General features: G+C 41.6%; 1 protein-coding gene across 6 annotated transcripts in view; it reads left to right on the top strand.

Moving 5' to 3' along the window:
* RIMKLB (ribosomal modification protein rimK like family member B) overlaps positions 1–23,562 on the top strand; it is a 132,503-nt gene that overhangs the window by 58,888 nt on the left and 50,053 nt on the right. For 4 of the 6 annotated variants that reach the window (XM_037068520.1, XM_037068513.1, XM_037068516.1 and 1 more), the window contains exon 1: positions 21,863–22,251. The exons of 1 other annotated variant lie outside the window; for it this stretch is intronic. The gene's annotated coding sequence lies outside the window, so the exon portion shown is untranslated. Of the gene's footprint in view, positions 1–21,097; positions 21,407–21,862; positions 22,252–23,562 lie in introns of those variants that run through there. One more of the 6 variants, XM_037068518.1, reaches the window with a different exon arrangement.

Below are 23,562 nucleotides of genomic sequence, written 5' to 3'. Positions count from 1 at the left end.
AGGGTCCGCCTGCTGCCTGGTGTTACTGCTTTTTTTTGCCTCCACCCTTCTCAGCTAGGTTGTCCCACTCTGACCCGCCTACTGGTCTGAATGAATGGGTCTATTTTAACTCCTTGGTTGTTTTACTGCCATACAGTTCAATTTTCTGTCAGTCCTGGTTGTTATTTTGTTTCTAAATTGTTGTTATTCTTATTTTGGTTGTGTGAGGAGGCACAGTGTATCTACCTACACCTCCATCTTGGCTGGAAGTCTAAACTGAATCTTTCAATGGACTAGATAAGCACCAAGCAAGGGACATTGGTTGCTTGCCCTTTCTCCAAAGCCACTTCTCTTGACAGTTCTAAGCAAAGTTGTCACACAAAGAGCTCTTTGGGGCTCAATAGTAGAGATAAATCTTAGCCTTATTTTCCTGTTTTTTTCATTAGGAAGCAATATTAATCTATCCCTCTTTTGTGAAATTTTCTTTTCCTTTGAGATCTACGATATCACATCCCCTGTTTTCCTCTTAGTTCTACTCAGTGTTCTTTTACATTTCCTTTCTACTGTTTACACTTAACTGTGGGTACTTCCCAAGGTTCAGGTTCCAGCCACCTCTCTTTTGACTATACTCTCTTTCTTATTAATCACACCCACTTTCATGTATTTATTTACCATCTATCGGCATCTACTGATTTATACTCCCAGGTCTATACCACAGTCTTATCCACATCTATCTCTGGAGCTCTCCTTTGGAATGTACAAGAGCACATTTCTATGTGCGTGTCCCATCGGCATCTTGAAGTCAGTCAGCCCTTACTTGTAAGGAAGCAGAATCCTTTAGCCGATGGGAAAAGCTAAAGGACAGGCTCTAGGCTGAGCTTCTGGGAGTGACTACGAGAGACCCTATTGCTCCTCCTGCCACCTTCCAAATCAAGATGCTGCCATTCAGGCACTAGAACCCCTCTGGCTCTGCCATACCAGCAGGATGGATCTGCACTTCCTGCCTCTCTTCTCGCTTCATTTGGTTTTGAATTAAGTCTTGTGCTAATGCTCATGGCTGCTGGAAAGTAAATCACATTAAAACTCTAGGCAGAGTAGAGTCTAGGGTATGTAGTTTTTAGTTTTCTACTCTCTGTAATGCAGGAAGATGCACAAGAAGGAAGCTGAATAAAGGTTGAGAAAGCTAAATCACAATATCCTAGCATGTCTAAAACTGAGCCGTCACTTTCTCTGCACAGCCCACCCTCACTAGGGCTGCCCAGTTACCCAACTGAAATATGTGATTCATCTTCGGTTTCCTCAATTTCTCTTTTTCCCTCACCTTGGGCTCCAATATGCACACACGTACTCTTTGTCATCAAAATCCTATTGATTTTACCTCCTTATATTTCAAATCCATCCATTCTCTTCATTATTTCCATCACCACTTTAGTTCAGTCTAATTGTTGCTGTAACAATCATCCTAACTAGTGTCCCAGTTCCAGTGTCACCCGTCCTACTCATAATACACAGCATCAAGAGCAAGTGTTCTGGAATTAATCTGATTAAGTCAGCCTCTTGCTTATAAACCCCAAAGACTCCTTATTTTTAGTATATGGGTGGAATGTGCACACATGGCTGTTAATAATATTTTTGTCTCATCATTGGTGCTCCAACACCACCCCCCCCCCAATACATTTGCACCTTGACTTCCAGCCATACTGAATTACTTGCAGTTCTGCAAAAGCTCCAAGCTCTTTCACGCTTCTAAGCCTTTGGACATGCTGCATTTTATTTGTGAAACCTCCACCATAATTCTTATTTCTCTATAATCCTTATGGTTCAGTTGCCTGATTTTTACTCATAATTTACAAGCCAGCTTGGGCAGTATCCCCTTTGGATACTGAGGGTCACCACTACAATTAGTGACTGACTGTGGACAGACGCTTTGTTGTTTACCGTTGTTTGTCCGAAGCCAGGGCAGGGGCTCACACACTGCAGCCTATCAGAGAGACCTGTGGTGTGTGGAGGGGAGAGGCTGTATTTCCTGAAAATGGGCACAAGAGGGCAACAAATAACTTCTAGACCAGTTTTGCAGTTTCAGGTTTTAGGTTTTTTTAGTTTTTTTTTTTTTAATTTATTTTTAGAGAGAGAAGAAAGGAGGGAGAAAGACAGGGAGAGAAACATTGATCGGTTACCTCTCATACATACATACCTGACCTTACCCCAACTGGGGCCAAACCCACAATTCGGGCCTGTGCTCAGACTGGGAATCAAGGTGGGGACCTTTTGCTTTGGGGGACAGGAGCCACCCGATCAGGGCTATACTTGTTTTTTTGTAAATCCCATTTACTCTTCCAACTGACTTGTTGACATAGTTCATGTAGTAGGACTCTCAACATACACCTGAGAGGAGGGAAGATTCCTAATGACTCAGAACTGTATTTCATTCGTATTCTGGTTGTCTTCTCAACGCCAGGCACTTCACTAACTATTGGTAATTTTAAAAAGATCAAACAGTTTTTACACACAAGGAATCAAAAAATTAATGGGAAAAAGAAGTGATTCTGAATTTTCTTTATTTCCTGACACATAAAGAAACAAGTGACTTAACCCATTTTCATCGGTAGCAATGGCTGCTTAAGACAATAGAAGGGCTAGCTAGTGGGCATGCATAAGATGAAACTCAGGATCTCCTAAATGATTGACATGTTTGAAAAGCACAGCCACCACCAAGCCAGCAAATTCCTTGCCATGTAATTCTAGGATGGCTGGGGAAGCATGCTCCTTCTTAAGCCCATTGCTTTTTTCCCCCTTTTATCATAAAAAGACTATTTTTTAGCACCATTTTATGTTCATAGCAAAATTGAAAAGTGGAAAGTACAGAGAATTTCCACATACGCTCCGCCCCACATGCCCGTATTCTCCTCCATACAATGTTCAACAGGAAAGTGACCCCTCATGTAAACTCTGGGCTTTGGGTGATAATGATATGTCACTGTACATNGGGGAAGCATGCTCCTTCTTAAGCCCATTGCTTTTTCCCCCCTTTTATCATAAAAAGACTATTTTTTAGCACCATTTTATGTTCATAGCAAAATTGAAAAGTGGAAAGTACAGAGAATTTCCACATACGCTCCACCCCACATGCCCGTATTCTCCTCCATACAATGTTCAACAGGAAAGTGACCCCTCATGTAAACCCACATGCCCGTATTCTCCTCCATACAATGTTCAACAGGAAAGTGACCCCTCATGTAAACTCTGGGCTTTGGGTGATAATGATATGTCACTGTACATTCATCAGTTACAATAAATGCACCTTTCTGTACACCCTGTTGTACATTCTATGGACTTTGACAAATTTATAATGACATGTATCCACCATGATAGTAACATATTAGTTTCACTGTCTTAAGAAATACTCTATGCTCTGTCCTACCCTCTGAGCCCCAACAATGACTGCCTCACAGTTAGGTCTTTTCCTGGAATACATACTGTCGGGATAAAACCGTATGTATTGGACTGTTCCATGTCTTGCCCTATGCATCTGTTCCATTTGGCTGCTCCTGAGTTGTAGCCTTTCTAGTAAATGTGTAATAATAAGTAAAGCACTCTCCTGAGTTCTGTGAGCTATTCTACCAAACTACTGAACTCAAGGAGGGGGTTATAAGAACACCAGATTTATAGCCAGCTGGTCCAACGTATGGGAAGCAGAGCTTGCAATTGACATATGAGATGGGAACAGTCTTGTGGGATTGAGCCCTTACTTGCAGCAACTGACACTAACTCACTCCAGGTAGACAGTGTTGCTGAGCTGGTGTTTGAAAATTGGTCATTGTGGGGGGAAAACATACAGTTTGTTCAGTGTACTAATATGCGTTTTTGACATACAGAATTTTTAGCTTAGGATAGGTTTATGGGGCTGTAACCCCCATCACAAGTTGAGGAGCATCTGTACTTAACTAAGTTTCTGAATTCTGGAGGGATCAGGTGGCAACAAATGTAAATGTTTCAATTCTGCTTACAAAAATAGATATTAAAAAAATTCATGTAAGTCATAGAGAGCCTAAAAGAAAAAAAAAGAATTTCCTTAAATTTGGAAAACAAATATTAAGGAACTAGCAACATTTCCAAGAAAAAATTGTGAGAATAATCATCCCCATTAGTTCATTCAATCCTATGCTATTAATTCAGATTCTTCTTGAACACTTATTTTCCATTTGTTCTAGAAATTCTTACCCAGTTTAGTGGTATGATCTTAAGTTATCAGAAATCTGTATTCTGGATACTTGCCAGAGTCCTTTCCATGAATCTCTGAAAATGAAGCTATGTTTGCAAAGGCGTCACTGGAAACATAACTGTCCGGAAGGGACAAAAAGGCTAACACAACAAAAGGCCCTGGTTAAAGGTCTGCTGAGAGCTCATTTGGTAAGGAAATGTAGTTATTTCTATGGCATCTAACTATTTGAGATAATGATTGGACAGGGAGTATTGACAAGTTTTTATAAATTTCAAACCATTTCTGGAGTACCTATATCAGTAAGGTGTACCCATACATGTGTAAACTAAGAAGGTTCACCGTCACACATCTGATAATACTTACCTTAATTTACATACCAAGTAAGCCTGATTAGTTTAACACGTCTCTTGTACAAGTGAGAGACAAATCCTTTGAGATATCCCAGGTGGATTTTGTATTATTTCTAGAACTGCATTTCTGTTCATATAAAAATTGGATCTGTAAGGCAAGTATAATTGTTTTTGATCCCTCCAAGAAGTGGTTGCAACCTAAATGATGTTGAGAGGCTGACTCGCCCATCCAACTACATTATTTTCAATTTGCTTGCTTGTATCAGGGACATTTCCAACTAAGATAGAAGTCAAGATTTTTATGTCCTAGATTTAGAGCTGTGTATCTTTGGAATGTTTTTATAAATGCTTCCACAATGGCTTCAGAATGTTTTTCTTTCCCTCCGGGTACATGGTTTCATGTTTAGCTTATGTAGGGGAGAAGGCCTAAAAGTAGTTTCTATTAGGCTCTGAATATCAGCTTCCAGTGGGGACAATTTCTGATGGAGCTACCTTAAAAACTTTTTTTCCAAATATCTTGTTAGTTTTCAGCTAGTACAAACAGTAAATCTTCATTGGCAATATTGAACAATTCTGTGGATGCAAGAGGAATTTCCCAGAGGGTAGAAAAGAAACTGTGGTAAGCAGTTAGGCAGGCAGGAGCAGAGTAAGGCCTATGGGCTAGGTACAGAAGGTCACCCAGGCAGAGAGCCTAGCAACAAGCAAATCTGGGGAAACAAGGATCTTGCCCTCAGGTGACTTCTCCTCCCCTAACATATGGCTGGTCTTGCAGTTTAACCCCCCTGACATTTCATGTTGCTGGTTGTACAGTTTGGATCCTCTCCCGACCTTTCAAATTGCTGGTCATGTGGCTTGGACCCTCTCCTGAGCTTTCTTCTCCTGGCAATACTCTAGTCATGTGGTAGACCCCCTTGGAGGAGAAAAAGGGGCCAAAGAGTGGCCTCATGTGATTATTTGGGCCCTTGTACTACCACTCCCTTAAGAATTAATCCCTAGGGGTAACGTCTAGGTCTCAGTGTATATCAGCTGCAAGCCAAGCAAAAAAGCAAAACCAAGTAAGCAATACCATGGCTGACATTAGGACCAGCTGCACTGACTGATGATCTCTGCTCTGGGGCCAACCAATCAATGGAGACCATGACCCTGAAATGATACACATGGAAATCTGATGAATATATTCTATTGAGATTCTCCCCTGGGACCTGTCCTAGAATCCCCACCCCTAAAACCCCTTAGCACAGAGGACCCAGGGCAGCTTTCTGTCCCTAGCATGCCTACACCTTTCCCTACCCGCTTCCTCCAGGCATGTTTTTCTTGCCTTTCTTTCTCCTAAGCTCCAAGGACCCTTCTTTTGCTTCTTTAGCTTGTTTCCTAAGCCAATTTCTTCTGCAGTTCACTTCTTCCACTTCTGTGACTTTCTAAATAAACTTTGTCTTATAGTCTGAGTCTTGGCTCTGAATTCTTTCTTAGCCAGAAATTTGGTTTTGGAGTACCCTTTGATTACTGATTCTTTCTCTCCCAGGGGCAGCTATTGCCTTCTTATTTTTCTTGTTTTGTGTCCTGAGAACTTGGCTTGGCTTTCTGCCTGCTTGGGGAATGCAAGTTATTAATTCTTATGCGTACAAGCAACTCAACTATCAGGTTGGTTGCCCCCCAAATATGACCAGACAGAGATTTGGGAGGAGGAAACTTTTCTCTATCATTTCAGGTTCTTTTAGCTGACCTAATAATTAAATCTTCATGAGACAAATTAACAGGGATATAACCATCTCTAGCCATACAACCCTGAATACACCCAATCTTGTCTTATCTCAGAAGCTAAGCAGGGTTGTGCCTGGTTAGTACTTGGATAGGAATATAACAAAATTTAATTATATAGATATGTATGAAAACCTCACAGAGAGAGTCACCCCCCCCCCCCCCGCAATACATGAGGGATTTGGGGACAGAAAGTTAAAATGACGTATACAGGAATAAAGGCTGAGGTGAGATCTTGGGGCTTCAGAGAGGAGGAAGGTCATTGCAGAAACAGCACCTATTCATTTTCCCCGCCCTATAGGTGTCAAAGAAGTTATCTCTGATAATTTCTTACGTATAAGGCTTCTCATTTACATATTTTTAGGTACTTGGGGGTGGGAGGAGGATGGAGGATGGAAGTTTCTCTTCAGCCAACACACCACAGAGGCACACCTTGTAACTTGTTATGAACATGTAACTTGTTATGAACTTGTTATGAACATGCAATTTTACCTTTCTCCACAAGGCACCCCAGGTAAAGATCTGAGAGAGGCGACTTTGGTAAGAATTGTCACCGTTTGCTGGCTTCTGCCAATTTTCTCAGGCACCTATCTATAGAATCTGGAGAAAATGGGGTGACCCAGCAGATCTCATTCTGGTCACAGAACTGTAGAGAAGGAAAAATAATGTCCCCTTTACTTTTCATAGTGCGTGCTTAACTGAGACCCCATTTTCTTTAGGGCACCTCAAAAACGGATCCAGGTTAAAAGTTTCCCTTTGTGACAACTGTAATTCAAGATTATCTTTTGTAAAGTTAACCTACTTGTTCAGCCTTAAAACAAAATTTTATTCAGCTGAGGCCTCACTCTGGACCCAATCCAGTTTAAGTCAGACTCAGTCTGACCCCCAGGCCTCGTTGGGTTTCTGAGCTGGATGCTGTCCAACTCTGGCTGGTTTCTGGACCCAGTCTTAAAAAATGCTCAAGTAAAATTAGACAGCTCGTCACACAAAAGCTAGGGAGCTAGGATCTGAGAGAGACTTACCCACGACTGCCGAAGAGCAAGAAAGCGGGGAGCTCAGCAGACTCAGTGGGTGGCTACACCTGGTTGCTCATTGCTCCTGGGGGTCATTGGGGGTCTCCTTCCCTTACTTCTGATACCAGAACTGTTAAAAGATAAACCGAGGCCTGTCAACGTTTTTAAGAGTTTATTTGAACAAAAATAAATGTGAATTGAGCAACCTGGAAGTGGTTAGGAGCACCCCACAAGTGGCAGCTCTGAGAGGCTTTTTACAGAGAAAAGGTGAAAGCAAGGAGACTATTGATTCCCTATAGCTTCAGCCAAGTTGGCTGTTTGTAACTGTTTGTCCTTAGCTTTTGGTGTCCTAACCTCGAGGCATTTATAGGCTTAGATTTTGACTTGCTACTTGAGCTGCCCTGGCATTAGAGCCACCTCAGTCTAAGGCTCCCTGTTTAATTAATTTAACGTTGTTTAACAAACAGGTTTAGGGGGGGTTTCATGGAAGAATTGTGAGGAAGTCAGTGGTCCTCATGTTACCAGATGGGGGCCAGGCCCAAAGCGTGTTTGCCTCAGGCTGGCCTGCAGTATGTCTGTTCTTGACTTAGTGTAGGAAAGATGCCACAGTACTGGCCCAGGTGATTTTGAGAGTACGATTATTAAAGCCACAGACAGTGAAACGAAGGAAGGATTTAGGGTAGAAGAAGCAACAGGAGACAGTCTAGATGGTGCTGTGCTTTGGCTCCCTAGAAACATGATAGAAAAGAATTGAGCCACGGCAGGGCTGCTTTTAGCTTACTGGATAGTCAGAGAAAAGGGGGCCTTGGAGACAGGTTTAGGGGGCAAGCCCAAGACAAGCTGCTATGCTGCCCACTCCTCCCCTTGTTGTAAGTCTTGGTGGGGACCCTTAGAGTTTAGGAGAAAGGAAGCAAAAAGTTCATGCCAAAGAAGGACATAGGCATGCTCCCGAGAAACCCCATGCTGGGTCTTTGTTTTGAGGCTACTTATCTTTCTTCCGTGGGCAAGAATTTTAGGAGAGGGTTTCAGTAGAATATTTGTCAGCTTTTCAGGTATATTTTAAACATGCTGATGTATCAAAATGAGTGTGTAGGAGAGTTTGGCATTACTCTTTGGTCAGTTTTACTGCTTTACATTTATCCTGGGTCTGTCTGGCTCTGATCAGGTTTTTGTCATTTGTTCCCTTGACTTTATCTGTCCTTGGGTTTGGCTGCACATATGCATTAGTTGGGTCTCTGGCCTCTATCTCCCTGATGAGGGTGATTTAAGCTATGTGTTCTCTAGTTAAGGAGAAGAAGTATTAAATCATTTGCTCTCGAGTGTCCTTGGTTAAGGAAGATAAGGTCTTGAGATTCACTAGCTGGTGGCTGTAAGTTATTCAAATCATTTGGCCTTGTTTAATTACTGTGTGTTTTCCCATTCCACTTGCCTAGGAATTTTCCTAGCTTCGTACTATGCTGCCTCAATCAAGACCATCCAGTGTTTTCAGGTGAAAATTCTTGAGCTCTTTCTTTGGGGTTTCAATTTGGTATGTCTGTGGTGGAATTAAGAATCTCTATATTGTGATTACCTCCAAGTGGTTTTACTAAATGTGGGCTTTCTCACTCACTATTGGTATCTCTCAAACTTAATCTTATATTAGAATCCCCCGAGGACATGATTGCCAGATAAAATACAGAATAGCCAAATAACTTCAAATTTTAGGTAAATAACAGGTAATTTGTTAGTATAGGTATATTTCAAATACTACAATATTTGAGACAAATCACCTGCCACTCTAACTGAAAGTCAGATGTAGTATTTCTCCAAGCATCATAAAATACAAATTAGTAGTTTAAATCTTCCTTGTAGAAAAAAAAACCCAACGAAATAAAAAAAAACTTATTTGTGGCAGATACTTGAGATAGTTGTCTATTTTATCTTTTTAGGGAATTTCAAAGTATGCAATCTATCAGAAGAATGTTCTCTTTATCACTGATTCTCCTATTAATCTTCTCTAAGGTTCTGTCCTGAATACAGTCAAGGTCACCTCAGTAACTTATTGGGTAACAAAAGCTCAAGAACCTGTTTTGACTGACTTTTCATACTTTTGTTTCTTTGTTGCTCCTTTTACTTTAACTCCCAACTGCTTTATTTTCTCTCTCCTCTTCTGTTCTCCACTATTTCCTTCTGAAGTCTGTTTCTCTGCTTTTGATCAATATGTCTTCTTTGAAATTTTTCAGCAGGGTTTTCTCTCTTCCCCTTTCTTCTCCTCCCCCCCTTCCTTTCTCCTACACCCCTGCCTTCTCCCCAAGCTTTACATGTCAAAATTACAGTCTGTAGAATCAAGTTAGGGTACTAGGGAACAGCCTACTAAAGAATCTCCTTGTGTTCCAGAAGGAGACTCTGTTCTGACAGTCCTTTGGCTAGAGCAAGTTGCCAGTCGGGGTGGGGGGGGGGGAAGAGCTTCAAAAAACAATTGCTTTGCTTGAGGATCTGTTGGGAGGGTGATGGATGGCACTGCAGTTGCTTGAGAACTGCAGGAAAAGGAGGGGAGTCACTGCCAGGCAGCATGAGGGGTGGAGGTCCCTGGGAGAAAGAGCCAGTCAGGAAGAGTTTATGAAATGGGTGGAGAGTACAGTCTGTGTACACTGCTTGCAAGATCTTTCTGCAGATAGTGTGTCTTTGTGAGCTGACTGCAGGGGCCACGTGCATGCAGAAAGTACGCAAATGTGTGTGTTGCTGATTTCAGATCATAGGTCAGTGTGAACCGCTGACTGCAAGAAACGGGAATGTATTGTTGAAAGGATTTTGCAGTCAGAGTTCTTGTTTGTGGTTGTGTGGTATGTGCGACTGACTTTTTGCCAAACGTGCCGTTCCCATTCCAGCTCTAAAAGTTTAGTGGAGGTCTGGCTGCCTAAGTCAAGACACAACAAAGTCAGGGAAAAAAAAGAGAAGCTGTTGAAGCAAAAGAAAGGAAAAAAGGGCAGTATGAGAAAACAGAAGATAAACAATATAAATTCCTTCCTTAGAAAAGGGACACATTTGAGAGAAGGAACAGAAACAAAATAAAACAAACAAAAAAACTCCACCTTCTTCCAGGGATAGGCACAACATGACCTAATTCTTCCTGATAGCTTGAGATAAGATAGTTCTTAGCTTTTCCCTCTTATTTCCTTATAGGCGTGGTTTGTCTTGATACATACACTACAAGTATATTTTGGTTACATCAGAATATTTTAAAACTTAACAATTATCCAGAAAGGAGCATTAATAGTACTTATATGAGAAAAAAAGATTTTCTTGTTGCTGTTGTTAGACAAGAGAGCTATTGAATGTAATGGAAAGACATTCAGTTTGGATCAGAGATTAATTGAACAGCATTTCAGAATTCTTTTCTGGTGATTAAAATATTATGTGAAGTACATGGTATATTTCAAAAGCAGGGGTGTTGAAATACACTCTATTTTCATCCACACTCCAAGGATGGTTATTGTTATTACTATGATTATTAACAAAATTTAACAGGTACCATCCATACCTGGAACAAAAATTTAACTTAGTGGGACTTCTGGTCAAGATGGCAGTATAGGTAAATGTGGTACTTGCCTCCTCCCACAACCACATCAAAATTAATTACAACTAAACTACAGAACAACCATTAATTCAGAACCACCTGAAACCTGGCTGAATGGAAGTCTACAACCAGGGAATTAAAGAAGCCACATGGAGACTAGTAGGATGGGCAGCAATGTAGAATGGGCTGGTCCCATACCCACATTTGACAGATATAAATTGGGGGGGATATTTTGGCTGCAGAGGTACATCCTGAGGAACAAGAGGTGCCAGCCCCACACCAGGTCCCCCAGCTCAGGGTTTCAGTGCCAGGAAGAGAAGCCTCATAACTTCTGGCCGTAAGAATCAACAGGAATTGAGGCTGAGGGAGACAGAAAGCGGTTGAAGTCCCAAGCAGTTCCTCTTAAAGGGCCTGTGAGCAGACTTACTTAGACTTACTCTCTCTGAGCCCTTGCACTGAGGCAGCAGCTTGACAGGGATCAGAGACATATGGTGAGGAACTGAACTGTCTGATATTAGGGCAAGAGCTGAAGGGGCAACTTATTCTAGACAGAAAAGCTGATAGAGGCCATTGTTTCTTTTCTGAGCCCTCCTCCCCCACAGAGCCTGCAGATGGGCACCATATCAGAGACTCTATCAACTTGACTTACACTGTTTACCTAACCCTGGTGATTCCCTGAGGCTCCACTTCACCTAACTTGTAGGCTTGTCTTGACTTGTGCTTTTGATTTTCCTAAAACTGGCCTCGGTGTGCCCCATACCTCTTGCTAAGTGGCAACAGGCCTGGCACGAGCAGCAGCCAGCCTTGGTTTGCAGCTTGGCCTTGCCTGGGCACCTCCAAGCCCAGCACAAGTAGCAGCCATCTGCAGACCACTTTGTAGCTCATGCTGAGTGGTCCTGGACAGAGCATAGGTGGTGACTGACCTTGGCCTACACCTCTCAAGAGGCCCCAGAGTCAGCAAACCCAGCTGACAGCTTCAGACGACACTGAAACACTACCACCCAACCATCTCCACAAGTGACACACTCAAAGGGTGGACTCAATGGGCAGCAGAGTCTCCCTGAAGCAAGTCCTGCTCTGTGGGGTGGGCCCCTGCACAGCTGGTCCTCCACAGTTGTCAGCAGTGAGTCACTGCAGCTGATCAGCCTGGGGGCAAACCCCTCCTAGTGCTGTGCCAACAGCAATCAAGGTTCAACCACAAGTGGAAGGTATATATAGTCCACTCACAGTACACACTTTGGGTGCCTAGCTTGTGTAATCGGGGAAGCTGTGCCACTGGACCCTACAGAATACCTATTACATTAGGCCACTCTACCAAGCCTGAGGGAAGGCAGCTCTACCTAATACAGAGGGAAAAATACAAGGGGGTTGGCAAAATGAGGAGACAAAAGACCATGTTCCAAATGAAAAAACAGAACAAACCTCTAGAGAAAGAACTAAACAAAATGAAGACAAACAATCTACTAGGTGCAGAGTTCAAAATACTAGCTATACGGCTGTTCAATGAAATTAGTGAGCACTTCAATAGTATAAAAAAAGACCAGTCAGAAATGAAGTGAGCACAAACTGAAATGAAGAATAATGTATAAGGAATCAACAGTAGAGTAGATAAAAACTACTCTACTTTTTTTTGTTAGAGTAGATAAAGTTAAAACTCAAGTCAGTGATTTTGCTTTGATAAGGCGGCAAAAAACAATCAGAATAGCAAAAAAGAAAAAGAATTTAAAAAAAAGACAGTGTAAGGAGCCTCTGGTACAACTTCAAGTATACCAACATTTGCATCATGGGGCTGCTAAAAGCAAAAGAGAGAAAGCAAGAAATTAAAAACCTATTCGGAAGAAAAAAAAGACAGACAAGATCCCTAACTTGGTGGAGGAAATAACATACAAGTCCAGGAGATGCAGAGTCCCAAACAAGATAAACCCAACGAGGCCAACACCAAAACACACCACAATAAAAATGCCAAAGGTTAAGGATAAAGAGAGAATCTTAAAAGCAGTGAGAGAAAGGCAGTTAGTTACCCACAAGGGAGGTCCCCTAAGACTATCAGCTGATTTCTGAACGGAAGATTTACAGGCTAAAAGAGATTGGCAAGAAATATTCAAAGTAATGAAAAGCAAAAACCTACAACCAAGATTTCTCTACCCAGCAAGGCTACCATTTAGAACTGAAGAATAGATAAAGAGCTTCCCAGACAAGAAAAACCTAAAACAAGTTCATCACCACCAAACCAGTATTTTATAAAGTTAAAGGGTCTTCTTTAAGAAGAAGAAAGAAAAAAGAAAGATTAAAACATGAACAATAAAATGGTAATACATATATATCTATAATAATTAAATCTAAAAGATAAAGTAAATTAACAAGCAGAATAGAACCATAGAAACAGACTCATAGATACAGAGAACATTTTGATGGATGCCAGATGGAAGGAGGGTTTGAGAGATGGGTGAAAAAGACGAAGGGATTAATAAGTACAAATTGGTTGTTACAGAATAGTCATGGGGATGTAAAGTACAGCGTAGGAAAAATCGTCAACAATATTTTTAATCATGTAGGGTGTCCCATGAGTGGGAGGTTTATTGGGATGATCACTTAGTAAGTCTTGTAATGTCTACTCACTGGGGTGTGCACCTGAAAGTGATATAATAATGTATGCCAAATATAATAAAATTAAAAAATGATTTAAAAGAAAAAAAAGAGGAGCAATATGTTAGAAAGAGGAGCAGCATTCCTATTCCAAATTCCAGCAAGCATTCCATTCAAAGGCCACACGGCGCTGTAGAACCTCACCTCACCCAGCTTTAGAATTCCAGCTGTCCTCTGATACTACCTTGAATACTTTATGTCTTTGTTAGGATGAGCCCGTCAGGCTGTTGGCTGTTGTTGGTAGTTCTGTTGGCTGTTGTTGGTAGTTCAAATAGAGTTTGTTGTAGATCTTGGAATACCTGTCATACTTAGTACAAGAAAATCTGCATGAGTAGTATGTTCGTATTGACAAATGTTCATTTGGTACTTTTCAGTTTATTAAGCACTTTAGTCTCATTTTGATCCTCATTTAGGGTACCTCAGGGCATAAGGCAAGACAGTATTCTTAAGCACTGGTTTTTTTTTTTTTCAAATTGTGTTGTTTCCTTGGCCATTTATCCATCCCCCTATGCCTCTCTTCCCACCACAGTCACCACACTGTTGTCCATGGCCAAAGCACTGTCTTTAAGCAGAGTGGAAAGTGAGGCTCAGAGGGATAGAGGTCCCAAAATACAGGTGAAGTCACATCTGGAATGCAGATCTCCTGATTCCAGGGCTCCATTTTTTGCCCCACACCAACTTTGTAGAGCTAGACAAATATTTTGTAAACTGCCTGGGAAGAGCTGTCTCTGTATTTACCTCCTTGTGCTACTCTCTCATTCTTTAAAAAATGAACATCCTGCCTCCTTCCAGATACAAGTTGAAAAGGATACTGAAAGCATGAGAGGGGCTGACACTGTTAGTGCCATGGACTTACCCTGGTTGCCTAAATATTGAAACCTGAAAGGATATGGACTTTGACAAATGTAATATTGTCAACAGCTCTCTTGGGAAGTGATACCAATCACTGCGTCCTTAAAGTAAACCCAGCACGACAGGCCTGGAGCTAAATCACTTTAATCCCTGTGTGATTAAAACAGAATTTTAAAGCGAGAAAGAGAAAGAGAGAGTTTTAACTTAGTCATGGGAACTTCTTCTAGAGCTAGATAGATAAACACAGAGGCAGAGTAATTTTGACCTTGGTTGTGGGCTGGAAAGGGAAGTCTTAGTTGGGAGCATCCCAGTTTTGCCTTGTTGCCACAACATTACATATTTTTGATTATTTCAAATTACAACCCTTAAAATGTCTTTCTCAACTCTCTTCTCACTTCATTTTCTAAAATCTAAGAAATTGGGAATTACTATACTTATGTTTCCAGTACTACGTTTGCTCCATTCATGAATGTCTTTTGTTTTATTTAGCCATCCTTTCCTCCTTTTCTTTCTTCTGGTTTAAAAAAAATATTGGAATGACACTGTTTAATAAAATGATAGGTTTCAGGTGTAAAATTTTATATTACATCATCTGTAAAGGTATTGTGGTTTCACCATCCCAAGTGTTTTCTCTTTTTTAAAAAATTTTATTTGTTTTAGAGAGAGGAAGGGTGAGAGAGACATATGTATTAGTTGTTCCACTTATTTACACATTTCTTGGTTGATTCCTGTATGTACCCTGATCTGAGTGGGATCAAACCCTCAACCCTGGCATGTTGGGAGGACTCTCCACCCAACGGGGCTACTGGCCCGGGGCTAAGTTCTTCCTCCTGTTTTTTGTTTGTTTGTTTGTTTGTTTTGGTGGTGTGCCTTCCTTGTTTGTTATTTCTTCTCTGTCATGTTTCCCTGGATTTGATTAAAATTCTCTTGCACTTCTTTCTTCACAACTCTTTCATTGTCAAACTAATTCTATTTCAGTCTTGTTTTTCTCCTCATTCCTTTCTCGGGTGTCTTTGTCTCCAGCAGAGGGGGTCTCATGGTGATACAGAGGTACTGGAGGAAGCCTGGGAGAAAGCAGGCGGGGAGTGGGGAGGATAAAGTGGTGGTTCAGCTGTTTCTGTAATCAATAAAAGGCTGACTTAAGTCCGCCTCTGTAAATTCCTCCTCTTTTTTTCTCTCTGGTTACCCACCTTAAATTCCACTTCCCCTGCCTCCCACCCCATTTCTCAATGACATCACTCTGTACCAGCTGTGACTGCCAAGGGACACTGACCTACTTTTGCCCTCTCTACTAGGCGCCCAACCTTGTTTTCTCTGCTAAACCCTTTTTGTCCAGCATGTCAGTGGATCCCTTTTTAAACCTCAATACATTTCACAGTCCCCCACAAGGTAGTAGTTATATTGCTCGTATCTGAAGTGTGAGGAAAAGCAAAATGATTTTAAAAAAGTTTGTATGACTTTAGCAAATTCATTTATGGTTTAACTGGATTTGTTGTTTGTTAATTAAAATAGGATTTGTGTATATTTGAAGAACATATACATTAGTAATTTTTTTTTGTTAAATCTTTATGGGCCTGCTTGGTTAATGAGCTCTTAGACCCTTTGTGACAAATTCTAATATGTATGTACTATTATTTTTCAAATGTTTGTATATGATACTGGAGACATAAGTGAAAATAGCAGGCATTGATATCTAAACAGAACACACTAAGAAGTGGAGGAAAACTGCAAATGAGATCAATTTTACAGTCTTTAGGGGAATTGTACGAAGTGGATAAGAACATGTACTTTGATGTTTGGATTCAAATCATGGTTTTGCATTTGCTAGCTTGAGTTTGGACAAGCTCCTCAGTCTCTCTGTGCCTCAGTTTGTTCATTGGTAGATAGAAGACACTCAAATCCAGAAGGGTTATTACGAGCATTAAACTAATTAATATATGTAAAAGCTCTGAGAACATTTCACATTAAGACTGGGAACAGATATGTAACTATATATGTTTTTATATGTTTCAAATATTTCTGAGGCAATTTCCTCTTTTCACCATTGATTTACTAAGCATGCCAGTATTACAGATCCTCTATTTTAGTCTAAGTCGTCCAGAAAAGTTCTAGGAAACAACTAAGATGGATTGAAACAAATATATTAGAGACTTGCCCAGTAATTCTATTGTGTCACTGAACATAGATTTACTTTTTCATTTTTTTCTTTCTCTTTATTGTCTCCTTTGATTTTATATCATGCTGTTAGGATCAAACCCAGACTGAAAGGCAGCATACCGAGGGAGAGAAGGAAAACCAAGTGATTCAGGTAGAGCAGATAGAGGAAAGGTTAAATAGGAAAACCAAGGAAGACTAAAAAAGCATTTCTAGCTCAAAGACTAATATGGGTTTGAAGACCCACAGAGCAAATATGATTTGATAGCAAAATAAAATAGGAGGGAATATAAGAATTGGACAGAACAGATATCAGTTACATTGTTGGCTTTTTTTTTTTTTTTTGCACCGAAGATACCTAATTGAACTTGGACTAATGAACAGGGCTCCCTACTCTAACTTCTCAACATGCACAAGACAGCAAAGAGAACTAGGACAATCATAGTGGTGAGAGTCATTAGGATGCTTCCAGAATTCTTCCATTCATTGAGTCTGTAAATGTTATTAATCATTCAGGGTGCTACTGGTGACATAGTTGTGTGACAGATCTGCAAAGCTCTTCTTGTGTGGCTTAAATATCGTGTCTCTGGTTGAAATGTCTACCAATTCAGTTATATTTCCCTGCACTGAGTAGGGCAGTGCCCCCGTTATTAGTTGATAATCCCTCTGATCGTTAGAGAGAACACACTGCCTTTCCACATTTACTTATTCCATTCTCTCTTTTTCAGGTCTCCCCAGATTGATATATTTTTAAGGTATTGTAGTGGACCAGGAATCAGGAAACTAAAAAATCACCACCAATGATTTTATCTCATAGCCCCCGTTTTCTCTTCTGTTAGAGGGGGGCTAACAATATTTGCTCAACCTTACAAGGTTGCTTAAGGCTAAAATGAGTTTGTAAATTGAGTGCTTTAAATCAAGAACATTTTACAAATAGTTGTCTCTTTAAGACACTATTCTTTTTTTTCCTAAGATTTTATTTAGAGAGGGGGAAGGGAAGGAGAGAGGGAGAGAAACATTGATGTGTGGTTGCCTCTCATGCACCCATACCGGGGACCTGGCCTGCAACCCAGGCATGTGCCCAGACTCGGAATTGAACTGGCAACCCTTTGTTTCTCAGGCTGGCGCTCAATCCAGTGAGCCACACACCAGTCAGGGGCTAAGACACTATTTTTCACAGCATAGGGGATATAGTCAATAACATTGCAATAAGTATATACGGTGCTAGGTGGGCACTGGACTTACTGGTGGATCACTTTGTTCATTATGTAAATGTCTAACCGTCATGCTGTATACCTGAAAGTAATATAATATTGAATGTCAACTGTAATTGAAGAATCAAAAAATTTAAAAAGATACCTTAAACTTTCATGTATTAAGAATCACTTGGTATGTTTATTAAAAATGCAGACTTATGGCTGATTCTATAGACTTTGAGTTTGACTCAAAAATGCAAATACACAAGGCTGATTCATAAGATCGGGAAGGAGGGCCAAGAAATCTGGAATTTTCAAGAAGCATCCCAGTTTATTTCTATGTAGTAGGGAAAAAGAAATACTACTAACAACCAAGCACAATTAAAGAAGGGGGAGGAAAACTTACATCACTCCTCTTTCTTATTCTTTTTTTTTTCTTTTATATGCTTTTCTTCTCTTATTCAGCCAATATACAGTCTTTCTTCCCTTTCCCCACTTCAGTCTCCTTTGTGTCTGGCATTGGCATTTTCTTAGTACAGTTAAAGAGGCACTCAGTTTAATGTGCAGAAACGGAGTGGAGGAAAAGGAGGAGGGGTGTGGGTGGAGAAAGGCTAGATCAGTGTTTAGCTATTCTGTGAAGACCGTTGTTGTCGGCTGGTTCTAGCCGGCTGGCTCCAGGAGAGGAAGCAGTGGAGTGAGCTAGATCTACTGCAGCTGCCCAAACTGTCTTCTATTAGCTAGTGTAGGATCTGATGTGGGACACCCATTGCATTTTCTCCAGCCACATGATTTTTACGTTAATCACAAATGAACACTATTTTAGGTACTGATAACAATCCTGGATTCATTCTTGTTTAGAATTCTTTTCTTCACTACTTTTAGTTTTGATCAATTCTCAGCTTGTTTTCTTGTCTTTAAATCTAGGAGAAAAAGACTTGCACCAGATGGTGTCTATGGGGTACTTAGAGATTTTTGCTTGACATGCAATCTAGATAATAGTAAGTTATGCTTTTCTGGCTGATGTAGATGTACACCAATGCGGCACACCTATAATCAGAGACACAGGGTTGGTTGGACCTGGGCAATTTATTAGGGGACATTTTGTTTTCATCAAACCTTTGCCTTTCCCCTCGTATACTCATATTGCCTACCAATAAGTTTAAAAATGCTTCTTGCTGCGAATCAAGCTATCATAGTCTATCTAACGAGGTAATCTGATTGGCTAAGTGAAATGTTTAAATTATAATATGTTTCAATACAGTCATATATAGTTAATTCTATTATCTCTTGTCTAAACCTTGGTTTTCATTAGAATTCTTTGGAGTGCTTTAAAAAAGATTGGTGCCTGGATACCAATTGCAGATATTCTGATTCAATCAGTTTTAAAAGCTCTCCCTTGATTCTAATGTATCTAGGCATAAGAGCGAAAATCTGGAAGTGTTCTGGTTTAGGCAAAGAATCCACTTCAGTTTCATCTCAGATACTATTCACCAGAGGACTAGTCTCACACGCATAGGGACATGCAGTAAGTATTTATACCTCTGTAAATTTTACCACGCATATCGAAACATTGATGTTTGACTATTTTGGTATAAAGTCTTGTATTATAATAGCCAATATTTATTGAGCACTGACTATGTAGTAAATTATATGTGAGTTACCTCATTAATCCTTATAATGAAATACTTATTCTCCATGTCGTTGGTGAGAACACTGAGGCCTATAGAGGTTAAGCAATGATCCCAAGCTACTGGAAATGAAAGCTGTGGTTTCAAATCAGATTCATCTGACTCCAGAGATGCTAGGTTACTTATGTTCTCTCAGGGTGTTCAACTTATCCTAAAGGCTCCTGAAAAATTTTAATTTGCTGGGTAAAAATGATTAAAACGATACAAGCTCCTTAAAATACTTTTGAATATACATTTCTGTCCAAAGGAGATGTGTGCCCATTCCTGTCTAAACATATGAAAGCACAAAGATTATGATTAAATCTAAGAAACTGTACATTTTGAACCTTGCTTTCCCATTATGGAAGTGCTAAAAATAATTTCTGCTTCCTCATTACTTCATATGAAAATATAAAGTATAAATTTGATCACTATTCATGTGTTATATCATCTGTTTAAGCTATTGCATTGGCTTTGTTTTTTAAAATACAACTTTTTTTCCCTGAAAAGCAGTGTTGTTTATGCATTATGTTTCTTTAAGAATGTCTGGGACATAGTGCTGAAACATTGAATGGAATGACAATATTTTTTAAAAGACAAATGGCCAGTGAATTAATAGTTTAACATTTTCAATCCACAGTTTCACCAATGTAACCTGCTTTTTCTGATGCATGGTTACCATGAATTGGGCTCCAATTCATATAAGTGAGTGGAACTGAAGGATAGGTTAGGTGATATTATTGATCCTCTGCTGGGTGGGCTCATATAACCTTTCCCTGTGTCAATTTCTCTATGTATCTTTTGTCAGATTATCATAGTATCTCTGTGAGCAAGGTTCCCTTGATCATAAAATGCTTGTCTGTTTGTCTTTAGTCTGGATATACTGTACTTTATGTTCCAGGAGACTGAATATCAGAGTGGAAGTAAATAGCAACATTTTAGTTGTCTATACTTCTCCCTCTTTCCTCTGAAGATAGTATATTCTATACCACCTTTATGTGTTCCTCTAAATGTGTCCTTTGTGAAAATAATTCATTATTCCAGGTTACTCATTGTGACAGAACATAATAGCGGTGAACACGTAATAGTACTTGCTTTGTGCCAGGTGTAAAGTCTTACATACTCTTAACTCGTTTGCCCCTTGTAACTACTCAATGAAGTAAGTAGCCATTTTTATAGTTTTTGTAAAATATTTTTATAGTTAACTTTTATAGCTGAGTAGATTAAGATACAGAGAAATTTACTTCAGAAGATCACATAGGTTATGTGAAACTTGACATCCGATCCAGTCCAGAAGCTTTACTCTAGGTTCCCTGAAGGAAATCGGCAGAAAAAGCAGACCCAAAAGACTTCGAAAGGAGCGCTGCGAAGAAATTTATTGGTCAAGGTGACTGAGAAGGGAGATGTGGCCTGCAAGAAGGCAAACTGGCTAGGGCATTATTTGATCATATCTGGGACCTCTGGCAGTAAAAAGTGACAGGATATTTAGAAATGAATTTTCCCATATGAAGTAGCACAGTCCTCTGTTGCCGTCAGTTTTATTCTTTATGATCTAGAAAAATTTGTCAACGGGGCAGTAATGTAGTTGAACATATTCACATTCTTTGCCGCCTTTTATCTTTATATAGTTAAGAGAATTAGAAATGCTCTTAAATATATAATCTCATTTTTATTCTCACAGCAACCTAGGAATATACTCACATCTTGTCAAGGCTCTGAGGAAGTTAAATAACTGATTTGCCCAAGGCTTCTCCTGGGTTCTAAGCTGGCTGTACCACACTACCCTGCCTTTATCTTTAAAACGTGTGTCTTGAAAGCTCCGAGAATATAGAATGTAGTTTAAAAATCTGCCTCACGATATACCGAGGTATTGTTTTTACTCAGTACACGGAAAAGGACCTTAGGGATATCAATGATCTTTGTCACCAAATCTTTGCCTCGCGGATTCCAGGCGGAGGCCGTCGGAATGGTGCGCGGGAGGCAGAAGCGTGGACGCTGCGTCCAAGAGGCTTGGTGAGCTCGCGTCAGGGCTCAAAGTGAGGATGGATGCGGTCGGAGAAGGGAATGTGAAGGCCGGGAGAGTGTACAACGGAAGGGATTAATCTCGCGGTTTCGAGTCGGGAAGGAACCACGCTCCCTCAGCCGTTTCCCTTCCTTAGCGAGGACGGTTTAGGGGCGGGTGGGGAAAGCGCGCCCTCGACAGGCTCTCGCGCTCCCGTTTCCCTCTCAGTGCGCGCGCTCCATCGCCGGTCTGCAATCCGAGAGGCCGGCGATGGCCGCCGGTGGGGGCCGGGAGCCTGGACGCCTAGTCTCACTCAGCACAGGTGTGAGACCCGCGGGGCCGGATTCATTCCGCAGGTCCGGCCCCTCGCCCTGCAGGCCACCGCCCCCTGCCTGCGCACGCGCGCGCGCACCTGGAGGGCGGAGCCGAGGTGCGCGCGCACGGGGGGGAGCTCTGCACGAAGCTCTTAGGTCCGGGGCAGCGCAGGGCAGTCTCCGCCAGCGTCGTGCGCGCTGTGTAAGCGGGGACGCGCGCGCGTACGCCCCGCGAGTGAGGGAGCGAGGAGTGGCCGGGTGTGAGTGTGTGAGTGTGTGAGGGAACGAGTGTGTGTGGGAACGAGTGTGTGTGTGTGAGTTGGGGTGAGGGCGACCCAGAGCGACTGCGAGGCAGTGAGAAAGTGGGCGAGTGTGCGAGGGCCCTGGCCTGGCTGCGGGAGCCGAGGTGGCGGAGGAAAGAGGCGGCTCCCGGCATCCCGACCCCATCCCCCTTCTCGGACCTTCAGCCCAGCTGCCCGCGCTTCCCTCCGAGGCCCCAACGCGGCTCCCTTGCCGAGATCGGGGGAGTGGCCATCAGCCAGGTGAGCGGTCCCTGGTGCGCGGGATGGGGCGGAGGCGCGCCCCCCCCCCATACCCCGCACCGTCCTTCCCTCTGCGGGCAAGTTGTGCCGAAAAGGACTTGGCGACGAGTCGGGGGCAGGGGCCGGGGGGCGGGGGTGCTTGGCCCAGGGAGGGAACCGGGCTGTGCGCGCCCTCCCAGGGCCCGGGGTTGGTGAAGGCCGGGGGGTCGCTTCAGAGCCTGAGGCAGTGGGGAGCGAGGCAGAACCTGGGCTTGGGTGTGCTGGGAGGGGGTCCGTGATGCCGCGTGCGTGTGACTGGGACGACCGCGTCGGGAGACAGCGACCTCGGCGTGAAGTATGGTTTCCCTGCCGTGAGGGGGTGTGGTAACTGGGAATGCGCTCTGCTAACCTGTCCCCCGTGTGGTTGGTAATCTCTGCTGCCCCTGCTCCCGTCTGACAAATTCCTGTGGTGTGACCGAAGGGAGGGGAGGAGGATGTGGTGTTCCTCCTGCAGTCCTGATGTTTTTAATTCCATGTTTTCTTCCTTTCGCGTAAATTTTAGAGAGTGTGGCAGTCATTCTTCTTTTCCTTTGATGGCCCTCTAAATAAGAATGGGGTCAAAATAATTGCTTGTAGTGGTTGATTTTTTTAAAGCATTTGACCATTATGCAATCCTTATCTCCCCCTGCTCCCCCTTAAAAATCTAAACTAATTAGGGGATAATTTCAGATTTACATTCCTTTACCTGACAGCAGATTTGTAAGCCCAGTATTTTATCCCATTTGTGTTTATGAATAGGGATAGGGCATTAATCATATTCTATGGTTAGTATCATATACTAACCGTTGAAAGTAACTTCGATGTCAATTCATTCAGCGTATTGTTATTTTCCCATTAATTACGAAATTGTTTACATATTGTTGTGGAGTTGGGTTAAACTCTAAATCTGTATGGAAAGTATATGGACATCTTAGTAATGAAGACATTCCTTTTTTGTGGGCTCGACATGGTTATTATATTTAGGGATATTATTTTAATGGATGTAACTGTTAAAATTTAAATGTTATTTAATCTCATTTTAATTCTTTCACAACATTGGGTAGTTGAAAGGTCTTCTCCCCCACCCTGCCTTTTAAAGAACAGTTCATTGTCAAAATAAAGGTAAGCTAAGATACTCACTTGGAATAAAACACTCTCTGAAATTCCAGCCATGGAGATTTAAGATTTATTTCCCAACTTTTAGAATGAAAACATCTAATTAAAAAAATGAACAGTCATGGTTACTGTTATTTGGTTAGTGTGTCGAAGGGGAGGATGCCTATTTTGTTTTGA

Source organism: Sturnira hondurensis, unplaced genomic scaffold (genome assembly GCF_014824575.4).
Source record: "Sturnira hondurensis isolate 20B ecotype Veracruz unplaced genomic scaffold, ASM1482457v3 Scaffold0017436, whole genome shotgun sequence".
NCBI classification, from domain to species: Eukaryota; Metazoa; Chordata; class Mammalia; order Chiroptera; family Phyllostomidae; genus Sturnira; species Sturnira hondurensis.
This window is presented reverse-complemented; position numbering and strand designations above follow the sequence as displayed.